General features: G+C 34.6%; 1 long non-coding RNA gene across 1 annotated transcript in view; it reads left to right on the top strand.

Annotated features, from left to right (window-relative positions):
• Positions 1 to 15,191, top strand: part of LOC110216264 (uncharacterized) — a 30,586-nt gene that overhangs the window by 14,180 nt on the left and 1,215 nt on the right. The window lies entirely within an intron of this gene.

Below are 15,191 nucleotides of genomic sequence, written 5' to 3' on the forward strand. Positions count from 1 at the left end.
TATTCATTGAATAGTGACAATACAACTTTTCAATAGTGGTTTACTCATCCTATGAGATATATGTACTATATGAAGAGAGCTGATTTAGCTTTTTAATTTATAATGCTAAATACTATCTGTGGACAATTTTTTTAAGCTGGAGATTTTTTTAGTAAGTATGCTAAATTGATGAAATTTTAAAAAATCATTAATAATAAAACTGTGTTATAAGAGTGCCTCAGTTGCCAGGCAACACTGATAAATGATAGGTTATGGATAAGTGAGTTTTCTAGGAAATAGAAATTTAATTTCATATAACTAGAACCATTTTTAAATACAATTTTAATTAAATATTTTAAAAATAACATTCTGTAGTCTTTGGACTTGCAGTTTGGAAGACCTGTCTGGATTCAAATACCACTTCTTATGTTTGCTAACTGGAAGAATGTAGGCAAGTTACTTATGCTTTCTGATCTAATCTTTAAAATATTGCAAATAATTGTAGTATTTATAAGAAAAAATGTTGCTCTGAAGCTTAAAAGTGATTATATAATACATATTTCAAAATAATATATAGATGTCTCACCAATAATCTTTAATGCAATGTAAAAAGAACAAAGAACTCAATTTAATAATTCAATTTCCTGGATTATTTAGGTTATCTCTATGGGTATCAATTAATGAATTTTCTTGAGAATGCATAGGGGAATGTTATGGAACAAAGAATCAACAGGGTACTTATTTAAGCAGATGTCCTACAATTTGTTTGTTCAAAAAATTTTTATTTCAGTGTGTTTTAGCTTTTTTTACTTCTTTGTTTATAAGAATAGAATGGAGGCTGTCTGGTATGTGACCTTACAACTGACTTCCTGCAAAAAAAAAATAGCTTTTGAATTTAAAGTTAAAATGGTCATCTCCCAATCTAAGAAAGAAGGAGCAAAGTGGGTTAAACGGGCATAGAGAGTCATGTGAAAAATAGTTGAGTGCCACAAACTTTGTTTCTATCCTCACCCATGTTGTGCAATGGCTCCCTCTGAGGTAGTTACTATTTGCTACTGTCACAGGAAGAAATGGAGACTGAGTGGTTAAATAAGTTGTTGAAGATCACATAGCTAGTAAACATCTGAGGCAGGATATGAACTCAGATCTTTCTGATTCCCAGTTCATTGCTCTATCTACTACATCAAACCAAATAATTTTAGGCACCAACAGGGAAGGAAAATCCCTCTTGAATTCTATCCAGTTGCTGACATCCCTGTGGCCTGAGCCTTGTACAGGATATTTGATGGAGCAGTTAAGCTACAACTGTCTTATCAACAGTTCAGGCACCAGTGATAGATAATGGGAGCTTCCTTCTGGACTATGTTTCATTGCATGCACAAATAGAAGATAACAGGTATCACAATGATATCCCAGGAGAAAGGCAGATGCTTACTAACCAGGTCATGCTGCACAAGTTACTGAACTGTTCTGAGCCTCACTTTCCTTATAACATGGATATACTATAATAGCACCCATTTCACAAGGTTATCATGAGGTAGTGGATAGAAAATGCATTGTAAATCATATGGGATATTCAAATGTGAGTTGCTATTACTGCCACCACTATCATTATCATAGTGACAATGATAGCCTACTATGAGATGGGAGAAGGTTCAGTCACTGTGAGAGAGGCCATCTCATAGAAACTTCCTGATTGTAAGCAACTTTGCCTTTGAGTTTTGTGCCAGGATGGTAAGTTGGAGTTGGGGAGTCTACGTCCAAATCACCAGAAATGTTTCTGAATGTTTAATTTTTATGGAACTATAGAATTATATATGTATGTATGTGCATATACATACATATATACATATTTTTAAGAAAAATGAGGGAATTTATTTTGTTTTAAATAATAATCATAATTGCAAATATTTATGTACTATTTTCAAGTAACATACATAACATTATCTCATTTGATCCTCACAAAAATCCTATGAGTTAAGTGCTTTTATTATTACTCCCCCTCAGTAGAAACTGAGGCTCTGAGAGGTTAAGTGACTTCCCAAGTATCCTACAGCTGGAAAGTATCAAAGGCAGAGCTAGAACTCAGATCCAAAACAACTGTCTTGCCAGTAGACTACACTATTTAAAAAAGGGACCAATTTTAAACTTTTGACTGAGTATCATGGCTTCTCATCATACATATTCTTCAGTATTCACTTTAGGAAATAAAAATTGAAACAATATTTCTACTCTAGTAAGTGAAAGGTACAGCTAGTAGTCTTCAAATATCTTATAGAAACTTATGATTTTTTTATTTTATAATTTTTATTATTTTAATGTTTACTGTTTAATAACACAGATGATTTAGTCAATTCTCTCTATTTTGCAATTGGTAGGGACTTCGAAATGCAAGCAATCTGATCTCAACAATGTCACTGCTTTGCTTACACTAGGCCACTCCTGAAAACTGAATTATCCTCAATTCAACTACCAGGAATGACTTTATAATACAGTGCAAATGTTTCTCTGAGATACTTCTTTTAAATTGTACGGGTTAGGATCATGTGATTTATTCATTTTCATACTACTCATCCCATATAGAAATTGTCTACTATTTAGATTCTGCAATTATTAGGGTGTGGGGGAACTAATTGCTGTCACTTAAAAAGAAAACAAACCTTTAGTACAAAACCACTAATGGATTATATGTTGGTTATAAGGAAATGAGGCTTAGTTCCTAGTGCAAGCATTGTTTTTATTTTAAACCAGAATACCTCATTAAACAGTCTTCAGAGGTAATAGAACACTGACAATCTACAATGGCAAAAATAGACATCACCAGGGACGAAATTATTTGTCATTGAATTATTAAAGCAAATTTTGAGAAGGCTTACTATAAATTCTTTACCAGAAGGTGACCATACCAGTGATACCAAGTAAGAGTTTTACCCATTTTGTTTGCTGAACAAATATTTGGCACAAGCAACATTAACTTTTGCATCTTTAGTGCTAACAAAAAAGATAAAGTCAAGATCCCAAGACTGATGATCTTACATGTTCAAATTGTATAACTGATTCATATTCTCCTACTAACTCCTCTAAAATAGCATTCAATATCCTGAGTAACACACTGAACCAAAGGATGAAATGGCATGACAACATTAGCTTACAGAGCATTGGGTAAAAAAAAATTACCAGTTACTGGCCCTGCTTCTTCAGTGTGAAATCCACAATTATCTCACTAAAGAACTGATGGCCTTTCTTCACAAAACCCAACAGTTCTGATATATCTTTTACTGACAGTACAAAAGGCATAGAAAAAAAAGTCTATCTGCAAATTAGTCCCTGCTTTATAAACAACACTGAAACATGTAGTATATCAAAAAAAAGGACCTTTTTTCTGCATTCTGCTTGAATTAGGAGCTATTTAATGTAGAGATGAGAAAAATGTATAAATTATGCCTGGCCCACTTTTAACATCCAAGGCTGGACCAACTGCATAATTCTTGGATTACAAACTCTCAGGTATATCTGATATCACCACTAGACTGCTCAAAAATTTTTGCTTGCTTCTTAGGACAAACTGGGAAATATAAAATAGTTTGTCTATCATTCAAAGCTTTCCATAATGTGCCATAGACAAACCTTAAATTCTCTTCATAGCATCATAAATTTAGAACTGCAAGAGTTGTCACTGAATCCAGACTCTTCATTTGACCAACAAGGAAAGGAATTATCAGAGGTTAAGTGACACTCCCAGGATCACACAGTTGGTATATGTGAGGCATAATCTAAATCTCTGTCTTCCTAGCTCTAAGTCCAGCACCAATCCCAAGTCCAGAACTCTATTTATTACATGCTGTCTCAGATGCAATTTAATGAATGCAGTTATTAAGGACGTTTAGGTACAGGAACTGTGCTAGGAACTTGTTCTACAAAACTAACAATGAAACTGTTCCTGCCATTTTTCAAGGTCACCCAAATGCCTGAAATGCCCTTCATTTTTTAAATGTACTTAACATGTTGAATTTTTGTGGCCTCAGTAATGCCCACTGCAAAGCTATATCCTTAGCAAATGGGCAAGTTTTTCCTTGGCCAAAGTTACTTCCATGGGCATCATTTTCCTCATCTTTAAAGTGAATGGGGTTTTATACTAAGGTTTCTCTAGCCCCAATACTGCATAATTCTGTCAAACTGTGAAGGTTTCCTTGATAACTACAGTGAATAACCCCCTCCTGAAAAGCACTTATCATGTGACAGAGAAAGGGACTGGAATTGATCCTGTGACTTCAAAAGTATAGGAACCTCTAAAGTGAACGTAGTCCTTCAACCAATCCAGAATGCTACTACCCCCACAGAACACTATCTTAGATGGTGACTTAGAAAAATGAGAAGTTCCAGGTCATTGGTATCAAAGACAGGATTTTCCTGGTTCCAAAACCACTCTTTATACGTTATGCTACAACGCCTTCAGGGTTATTTGTGATTGTCTCTTATCCTTTCAATATAGTCTAAGTTTCATGGGGGCAAGCATATTTCTTAGGAAAATTTTGCATCTCCCTTTATACATAGCACAAGGCTTTACAAATAATAAAAAGCTTTATAAATCATTTTGAATGTTTTCATGCGTGTAATTCGCAGAGCAAGTCACTTGTCCCATCATTTATTTGCTAGGATACAGTATTAAGTACAGGTCAGGTTGGTAAGGGCCAGATACTTGATGGGAAAAGAATGAATTAAAGAGAACCAGTTAATTTGGCAAGATAACCAGCCTTAAATAAGGACATTGAGAAGTTGTAAAGTACTCCAAATTGAGGCAGAGTGATAAAGGGCCTTGAGATCATACTATACATGAGTATTAATTAAAAGAACCAAAGATGTTAGCCTGGAGAAGCAAAGATGTGGGAAGGAAATAATGATTGTATTCAAGTATCTGAAGAATTTCTCATTAAAGAAAAATTAAACTCTTTCTGGTTGGCCCTGGATATTAGAACTAAGAGTGAAGAACAGAAGTGCAAAGAGATATTTCAGCTTGATATAAAGGGGAAAAAAATGTGTTGTCCTATATTGAAAGAAGAGTCTGGAAAAAATAACAGATTCTTCTTATGTCTGAGATTTTTAAGTAATGATGACTGTTTAGTATATAGAAAAGGGTATTATTATTCAGATGTAGGTGAGACAAAATAGCTTCTGAGATCTTTTCCAGCTCTATGGTTTTGTGAGTAAGATGAAATCCAGTTCTTATTTTCCATTCATCCATTATCCAAAAAGAAACGCTCTTTTTCAGTCTCCCCTTCCTTTTTTTTCCTTTTCTCACAAACAGGTTAAAAATTATGTGTGTCTTCCATTTCCGAATTGGGGGCCCACTTGCCATTTTTGAAAGAAAGCACTTGCAATTAATAATATTAATTAGATGTTTATATAACTTTCGAAAGTGTCAGTTGGCCACATGTAAAAGAAGGTCAGTATTTAAGAAACCAGCTGACAGCATTATCCCTTCTGGAGTTTTATTTTGGGAATAAAAAGTCAATCCCAATGCAACATGAAGGTGAATTTTCTAAATGAATTTTAAAAGTTTGCTACTGTGACAAGTCTCTATGTAAATGTTTATTGTATGAAAGAGCAAACTCTGACAGAAAAAGCAGTTCTACAAGACAACAGGGAATGCAGAAGACTAGATAAGACTGCTGAGATGACAGCAATTGAAGATGAGAAACATAAATGTGCCCATTATCTCCAGGAACCTGAAAAACACATTTTGCACTCACTGGTAACACTGTCATCTCTGACTAGTTTCTGACATTCTATAGTCAGCAATTCTAGAAGGATTCCCTGGGCACAATTAGATGGCTCAGCAGATTTTAGTAATGGGCTTTAGGACCTTTCACTTCTAGGTCACTGGCTTGAATTCAACCCAACTCGTTACCATTTAAAGGCCATACTCCCATTGTTGAAAGTAGTCATTGAAGACTAATTTGTCCATTTGGTAAATCTCTGAGCACCATCGAATTCCAGTGTCAAATTATTTGATTCATGCCTAACTGGACAATTACATTAATTCATAGTTGTATGAATGTGGTGGTTGACTGACTTAAATGTCATCATCAGGGAGGAGAAACTTTAAAAATTCAAGATATACACTTTGTTCTCCTATTTTTCCAAAGTCAGAATGTTTATTTAATTTAAAGTGAAAAAAAAAAAGTTTTCAGGATAGAATTGTACTATCACTGCATTTTTTTTGTTTTTTTTTAGTAACCAATGTCAATGACTCTGTTCTCCAAAAAGTTATTCTCGGGAATTTGATTTTTCTTTTGCAGGTTTTATAATGAAAATGAATATCATATTGAGAATGTGATTTTTTTTTGGCTAAGCAATGGGGTTAAGTGACTTGCCCAAGGTCACACAGCCAGCAAGTGTTATGTGTCTGAGGCCAGATTTGAACTCAGGTCCTTTTGAATTCAGAGCTGGTGCTCTATCCACTGCACTGCCTAGCTGCCCTGAGAATGTGATTAAACATGGTTTATAACAGTGAGTTATAATGTGCAACTTAATGAAAAGGCAAAAATGAAGGAAAACATAAGATTATCTCTTTTGTTAGAAAATGACAAGCAAATATCTTTGCTTTTAGTTTTAATTTAAAAAAAATAAGAAATGAAGGCATTGCAGTTCTCCTAACCAAGAATGAGTTACAGCAAATCCATCATCAGCAACTTTAACTACTTTGGAGACTCTTAGATTTGAAAGAATTTCAAGCTCCCATTAATATCAATCAGTAAATATATTCATCTAAAAGAATGAATTCCCTTCATGATTTGGCTAAAATTTACTCTACTTCCTCAGACATGTGCAGTCTCAAAGAGTGGAATGGAAAAGAGCTTTTTTTTTTTTTTGGATTGAGCAATTCTTCTGAATTGGTTCTGGCATCAATTTTTAGAAGGAGGGTATGAAGAAGAAGATAATTCAAGGATGCAAAGGGATTAAAGGTCATGACCTATGAAAACTATTAGAAGGAAACTGAGATGTTTAGCTAAAAATGAATATACTCATAGGATGCAGAAAGGCAATGTTTAAGTACTTGAAGTTCTGTCACCCAAACAAGTTAAGATACTTGTTCTGATTGCCTATGGCCAACCAGAACTTGGAATAATGAATGACAGAGAGACAGATTTAATATTGATGTTAGGGGAAAGAAAATACTTCCTAAGCATCAGTTATTCAAAAGTGGAGCAGAAAGTGTAAAGAAGTCATGGGTTCCTTCTCATAAAGTCTTCAAGGCTAGATGACCACTTGTTAGAGAAACCTATTTAGATATACAATGAGGTTATTGCCCTTTTTGTTCCCTTCAAACGGGTGATTCTGTGAGGCACATAGTTCATGAACTTCTCTGTATGTGGTTTTTCTTCATCCCTCCAGTTATTAGCACTCTGTTCCTCTGAAAATTACTTTGAATTTAGTTGCATACATGTTGCATCATCCTCTATTAGAATGGACAGGGACTGTTTCATGTTTGTCTTTGTGTCCTTATTGTACTGTACTTTTTATATTGTAGACAACAATGAATATTTCTGGGATTGGAGATAATGTGACTGATTAATCTATAATTAGGAGCCACCATCATCAAGGTTGTTGTTCAATCAGTCAGTAAGCATGTATCAAATACCTACAATGTACTGGCATTGTGTGAAGTGCTGGGTATACAAGAAACGGCTGGAGGTGGTGAGGAAGGATACAGTCCATGCTCTTAAGGAGCTCAAATTTTGCAGAGGCCTTCCTGAGTCCCACACGCCTCTGATCTTAAGCTTGCTGTGGAACTTAATGCTAATGGTCATGTCATAACCAGCTAATTTCCCAAAAGGATTAATTGTTCTTATTGAAAATACAATATCCATTTTCTAAATATTAGGATAAGCACAATAGTATATTCTAGGTATCATTAAACTAGCTATAAATGTACTTCTATAAAGTTATTGAGTCAGTTGTGAAATAGTATGTATAATATTTTGAGTTTCTTCATAATGATACATTCATGTTATATGACTTATATGACTCAGAGAGAAATAACCTATGTTGTGCTTTAGTTACCTTTCATCTGAATAGTCAAATAGAGGGGTGTCATGGTCCCCTGATTTCTTTGAAGGTATCAGAAAAAATAAAAATATAAACTTACAGAGAAGAATTAGCTACTAAGAGGTTGAATCAACTACCCTTTGGACAAATATTGATAATACTTTGCAATTTGAATGCACTCTTATTGACAAAAATGAAAGAATAAGGGAGTGATTCCACAAGATCTAACACTAAAAACTTTGTAGAAAAATAAAATTCATAGCAATACCTAAATAAGAATCACATGGAAATGAGAGGGCTTTCAAATTTATCCTTCTGAAATCCATATTTAATTCCATTATCTTGTAGATTTCTTAAAATCAGTTTCTTTCAGAATCTCAGAGCAATTTAGAGATCCTGAGTCTTACCGACTCCTGTTATTATTTAGCATGGGGCATCAAAATACCATTTTGAAGGAAATAAACTAAGATACCTGAGGTCAAAGACAGAAGAAGATATATACTGGAAGGATAATGAGCTTACTTCTCTGTATTACCCATCAAGGAAGATATCATGGTGGAAGTAACAGTTCAGCTAGATGCCTTCTTCATATCAGTTAATAACAACTACAAAATGGCAATCAATTAACATTAATGTTGATTTAAAATATTTGAGAGAGGAATTGGTTTGAAGAAATATTACACTATTCATAAATTATCTTGTATTACTTTGGATACAACTTTTAAGTACTTATGTGCATGTTGATTATTATATATTATAATTTTATTATTTATTTATTGGTTTATTAATTAGAATTATTAATGTTATTCTGTATATGTTTATTTATTACTTATGTTCAATGGTAGCAAAGATGTGAACAAAGTATGGGCCAAGTGTTTTGGCACAATCAACCCATACTCTATGCATACCCTCTCAAAGTAGCATACAAGCTTGAGAGCAGAGACTGTTTTGCTTTTGTCTTTTTATCCCATTTCTATCACAGTGTCACGTACAGAGATGGCTTATAAATGCTTTTTAAAAACTGAACTGGATAATTTAGCTAGTTGGTATAGTATAAAGAGATAATGGGATATGGTGACTAGAAATCTATCCTCAGCAAAGAATTGGAAATTGGAGGATGCCCATCAATTGGGGAAAGGCTGAGCAAGCTGTGGTATATGAATGTAATGGAATACTCTTGTGCTATAATAAATGATGAACACGCTGACTTCAAAAAAACCTGGAAGGACTTGTATGGTCTGATGCTGAGTGCAGTGAGCAGAACCAAGAGAACGTTGTACACAATAATAGCCATGTTGGGTGATGACTAATATTGATAAACTTAACCCTTCCCAGCAATACAAGGATCTAAGACATCTCCAGAGTCCTTGAGATGGAAAATTCTATCCACATCCAAAGAAAGAATTATGGAAGTTGAATTGCTATAATTTTCTCTTCTGTTGAGTTTTGTTTCCTCTCTCTGATAGTTCCTCCTATTGGTTTTAATTTTTACTTACAACATTACTAATGGAAAAACATGTTTAATAGGAATGTAAATGTATAGCCTATATCAGATTGTGTGCCATCTTGGGGAGGATGGTGTGGAGGAAGAGGGAGAAAAATTTCAAACTCAAAAGCATATGGAAGTGATTATTGATAAATCTAAATCTAAATCTAAATCTAAATCTAAATCAATCAATCAATCAATCAATAAATAAGAGCAATGACAATTTTACAATGACACCATTCCTTACATTGGATAGGAATGCATGAAAGATCTTTAGGGCTCATATCACACATCCTGGCTATGTGTTATTAAACTAGTTCTATGAGTACAGCATTTGAGGTTGCTGTACAACAATATCCTATTTGTACTAAAATTCCCCAAAATCATTTCAAAATATGAAATGCAAATAACCTCCCTTTATATACAGATTTAACAAGGACCTTTCACTAGAAAAATGCTAATTTCATCATCTAATGATGGTATTCTGCTTTACAATTACAAAACACTTTCACATACATACAAATATGACAGTCCTATTTGAATGAAGACTATGAATCCACTCATTGCTTCAGGTGGCTTTCATTTGAGTCTTTTCCTTACCCGTAATTGAATTCGATATAACAAACAGGAAAAGGAAATAAAACTTGTCTTCAAAGAATTCACTTTCTACTAAGGATGAGGATTAGGGGAGTTCAACATGTTTAGAGGTATGTATATTAAAAGCATATGCAACATAACTTTCAGGGAGGGAATGAGAGAGACAGAGTAGAGAAAGGTAGAAGGAAAAGGAAGGAAGGAGAAAGGCAAGGAGGGAAAGAGAAAGAGAGAGAGAGAGAGAGAGAGAGAGAGAGAGAGAGAGAGAGAGAGAGAGAGAGAGAAGAGAGAGAGAGAGAGAGAGAGGAAGGAAGGAAGAAAAGAGATTCTCCTAGAAAAGATAAATATGAATTAAAACTTTGGAATTCTACAAAAAAAAACCTTGCACAAATACAAATGCTAAGAATAATCTAAATCTCAAATAAATGCAAATATGTTTCTTTTTTTTTTTTTTGGTCTGTATCTCCAGTGCCTCATAGCACAGTGCCTGGTTGATTGCAAATACTTAAGACATGTTTACTGAGTTGAATTAAATTAAATTGCTGGGACCTAGAGAAGATGAATAAGACATAATTACAGATCATGGTATCACAAATTTATATCTGGAAGTGATCTGAGACAAATATACATGTTTAAAACACATAAGAATGTTGAACATCTGGTCACTCTAAAATGACATTTTTTTAAGGGAATTTACACTTTACATGTGAAACTATAGAAAATCATTTAGGTAATTTCAGTAATAGCTACACTATGTTAAATATGTATAAGTACATTCTGGACAATGTATTGTTAGAGACACATATAAAGAGAGCATATAGAAACTGACAGATACTAAATATCTTATTTTTGCATATTGTAATTTACCTATTAAGCAATGAGAACTGTGCAAGCTCTAGTCAGCTTTCTACATCAGGAACTAATTGATCAAAATCTATTATTTCTTTCCTACAATAATTGGAACTTCCATTAATGACCTCTTCTTTCTTCATTTGTGTGTCATGTGATAGGGGCTAATCCTTTCCACATTGGCTTGGTTTAAAATGATGACATGATAATCAATATGAAATCCAATGCAGAACATCTTCCAGAAGAATGGAACTCATGACTAGTACTTTAATGTTACATGAGTACATCCTGATTAATGCTATCACAGCAAATACAAAAGGAATTAACAATGATTAGATTATTATTTTAAATTATCAACCTCCATATCCAATCCACAGTCTCTGTCCAAAGAGGCCTGTTTATCTCTACAGGAGTTCCATTTTGCTTTGTCTCCATAATGGCTTATGCAAAAAAGTAAAAATATCAGTTCCAGGAACTCTTCGTTTGCAGCCCTTTTTAAGCTTCAGGAAATGAGATTTTTTTTCCCTTTCACTGTGAATATAATACCCCATCAGTATTACTGGAAATAATGTGTATGCTAAGGAGATGACAAAGGCAGGACTGAGATGCTCAGTCACCCAAAGTGCTACTGACCTTTTCCTGTGAAGCAATATCATTTAGTGGCACCTGATAAATAGAATTTGACATTATAAGACTAGATCTCACAAAGAAAGAAGATATGTAAATGGAATCTGCTCAGGTCTCTATTTGCCCCCCCACACAATGTTGCTGTCCTATTGACAAGCATACTTCATTAAAATCTTATTCTGATGCCTGACTGGGATTTGGAGTTAACCATGGGCTCCTGAACCTTTTGATTGAGTACAAATGACATCTTTTTTCTAAATGTTCAATTTTTTTGTTTTGTTTTTAAGGAAATAGGCTACACTAGATAAGCACAAGTTGTTGGAAATCCCAACAGGACTGAAATATTTTCAGTGCTTACCTAATAATAGGCAAGCTCCTCACCAGAGAGCTACCAGGTGATTTACTTTCATCCATAATGGATAAATAATGCCTGTGACATGCTTCATTGAAGGATATTCCATTCCAATGAAATCAGGGTGCACAAGTATCATGAGTTGAGTTGAGTAATTTATATGTCCATCTCCAGACTTTTTGGTGGGGTAAAAAGAGGAATGGATTTAAAGTCATGGGACTTTAGTTTGAATCCTCAAGGAATTATTTCTTCTGTGATCACAAGCCACTCACTCTAATTCTTTGGCCTCATTTTTTCATATGTAAATATGTAACATAAAGAGGTTGGGCTTTATAGCCACTCTCATTCTCTCTCTCTCTCTCTCTCATTCTCTCTCTCTCACACATATGAAATTCAATATATCCAAAAGAGAAATATTTCCTTCTTTCCAAACCTATTCATTCTCCAAGGTTTATTACTTCTGTCAAAGGTGCCCTCATTCTTCCAGTCTCTAAATTTAATTACCTTACCATAAGCCTTGCCTCCTCACTCTCCTTCATTCTACATTTCCAACCAGTTGCCAAATCTTGCCATTTTTACTCCCATAATGTCTTACATGTAGCACCTTCTCTTTACATATGTAATTACCATCTTAGTTGGGACCTAGATGAATTTCTTCACCTCAAAATTCTTTCAACTCCAGTCCATCTCCTATACTTCTGCCAAAGTGAATTTCCTTAAGTGGATATCTGACCATGTCACTGTACTCCTCAATAAACTCAAATGGAGCTTCTGGGGGGCAGAGCCAACATGATGTATTAGACAAAAGCACTCAGATAAGCTCTCCCAACATTCTCCTCCAAACAACTTTAAAATAATGCCTCAAATCTAATTTAGGAGCCAAAACACAAGGCAGGGTAAGATATTCTTTCAGGCCAGAGAAATTTAGGAGTTTGGAAAAATACATTTGGGATATGGGGGTGAAGGCTTACCTGCAGCTCATGCTGGTGAAATACCAAAAGTAAGAGTAAGTGGCGGAGACAACAGTAGCAGCAGCTTCAAGAGCTCTCAAGCCAGAGACAGTAAGGTGACCTGGAAATGGGTTTTGGGGATAAGAACCCATGATTTGAAAAAAATTGCTGGGAAAACTGGAAACAAGTTTGGAAGAAACTAGGCATAGACCAACTTATCACACCATATACCAAGATATGGTCAAAATGAATAAATGATTTAGATATAAAGGGTAATATTATAAATTAAGCCTGCACAACACATGGCCTGCAAGCTACTTGCAGCCTGCCAAAGGATTTTGGGTGGCCTGTGAAAATGTAGAGGATGTAAAAGAAAGTAAAGATGTAATAAGCACTTTGTACATGCCCCACTTAACCCGCCTTCTACTAGTAACTATTGTGCCCATCATGACCTTGATGGATGGGTTGCCACTGCACACTTTCTCTTGTTTGTCTCATAACCCATGTCAACCAATCATCAGTCTGTCTCTAATCTGAGAAGACCAATTTCATGATAAATAAAAATCCTAAGTAATAAGTGTAATCATTGAAATTAATGAAATTTCCCTTTTTTAATATGTTTAATTTGCAAAATAGTTTAACCACTAATTATACCTTTAATTGGAAAGTGAGCCACTCAAAACCTACTTGTGGCCTAAAGTTTAACCTATTTTAATTTTGGCCCTTACCTACTGCCAAGTTATGCAGGTCTGTTTTAAGTAAATTGGGGGAGAATGGGGGAAGAGTTTATGACCAAACAAGACATAGAGGATATTCTGGGAAGTAAATTGAAATAAAACTAATGCAGCGAATTGTAGAAGGAAAATAGGAGACGGGGGGGTAGGTGTTGCAGCAAATTATAGTTAGTTTCTCTGCTAAACAGCATTTTCTCAAATATGTAGGAAACTGAGTCAAATGTATAAAAATAAGGGCCAATTCCTAGATGATAAATGGTCAAAGCTTAAGAACAGGTAGTTGTCTGAAGAAGAAACAATTCAGTTGTTCAGTTATTTTTCAACCATATCCAACTCTTTGTCACCCCATTTCTTGGCAAAGATACTGAAGTAGTTTTCCATTTCATTCACCAACTCATTTTACAGATGACGAACTGAGGCAAAGAGGGTGAAGTGACTTGACCAGGGTCACACTGCTAGTAGATATCTGAGGCCAGGAAAATGATGAGGTTTTCTGACTCCAGGCCAGGAATTCTATCTATTGTGCCACCCAGCTGCCCCAAACTATTAATAGTTATAGGGAAAATATTCATTACTGATAGAAAAGTGCAAATTAAAACAACTCTGAGATACTGACTCATATTTCTAAAATTGTCTAACATGACAGAAAAGGAAAATGAAAAATGCTAGAGGGGATGTGGAAAAATTGGGACTTTAATTCACTCTTAGTGGAGTTGTGAACTAGTACAATCATTCTAGAGAACACTTTGGAACTTTGCTCAAAGTCCTATAAAAATGCATGCCCTTAGAGCTAGTAATGCCACTGTCAGGACTGCATATCAGACAGATCAAAAAAGATGGGAAAGGACTTATTTGTACAAAAATATTTATAATAGTTCTTTTTTGGTGGCAAAGAATTGGAAATCTAGGAGGTGTTCATCAATTAGGGAATGGCTGAACAAGTTGGGGCATATGATTGTAATGGAATATTATCATGCTATAAGAAATGATCAGCAGGATGGCTTCAGAAAAAAAAACTAGGAAGACTTACATGAACTCATGAAAAATTAAATGAGCAGAACCAGGAGAACATTGTACATAGTTAACAGCAATACTATAAGGGACTTCACATTTATAATTGATATCAAATTCCTTTCTCAAGGAGTAGGGAAGGTCAAGAGGGAGAGAATTTGAAATTCATTTTTTTAATTGAATGTAAAGTTTTTAACCTCTAATTGGGAGCTATTTAATGAAATAAATAAAATATATTAAAAGTAAAAATAATAACCTCAAGTGGCTCCCTATTATTCTAGAATCACATATAAAATGTTCTTTTGATCTCTTAAAGCCCTATACAACCTCCTGCAACTTCTTTCCAGCTTCGTTTTAATTACGCCCTTGCTATATTATAGGATCCAAATAATCTGGTCTTCTCTGTTTTTTTTTCTCATTCATCATACTTTATTCTCCACTCCCGTGCCCCGAAATTGGATATCTCCCATGCTCTGAATATGCCCCTTGCCTATCTCCATCTCGCAAAATCCCACTGTTTCTCCAAGGCGCAGTTCAAGAACTACCTTCTATATCAAGGT

Source organism: Phascolarctos cinereus, unplaced genomic scaffold (genome assembly GCF_003287225.1).
Source record: "Phascolarctos cinereus isolate Bilbo 61053 unplaced genomic scaffold, phaCin_HiC Scaffold_1;HRSCAF=81, whole genome shotgun sequence".
In the NCBI taxonomy this organism is placed as follows: Eukaryota; Metazoa; Chordata; class Mammalia; order Diprotodontia; family Phascolarctidae; genus Phascolarctos; species Phascolarctos cinereus.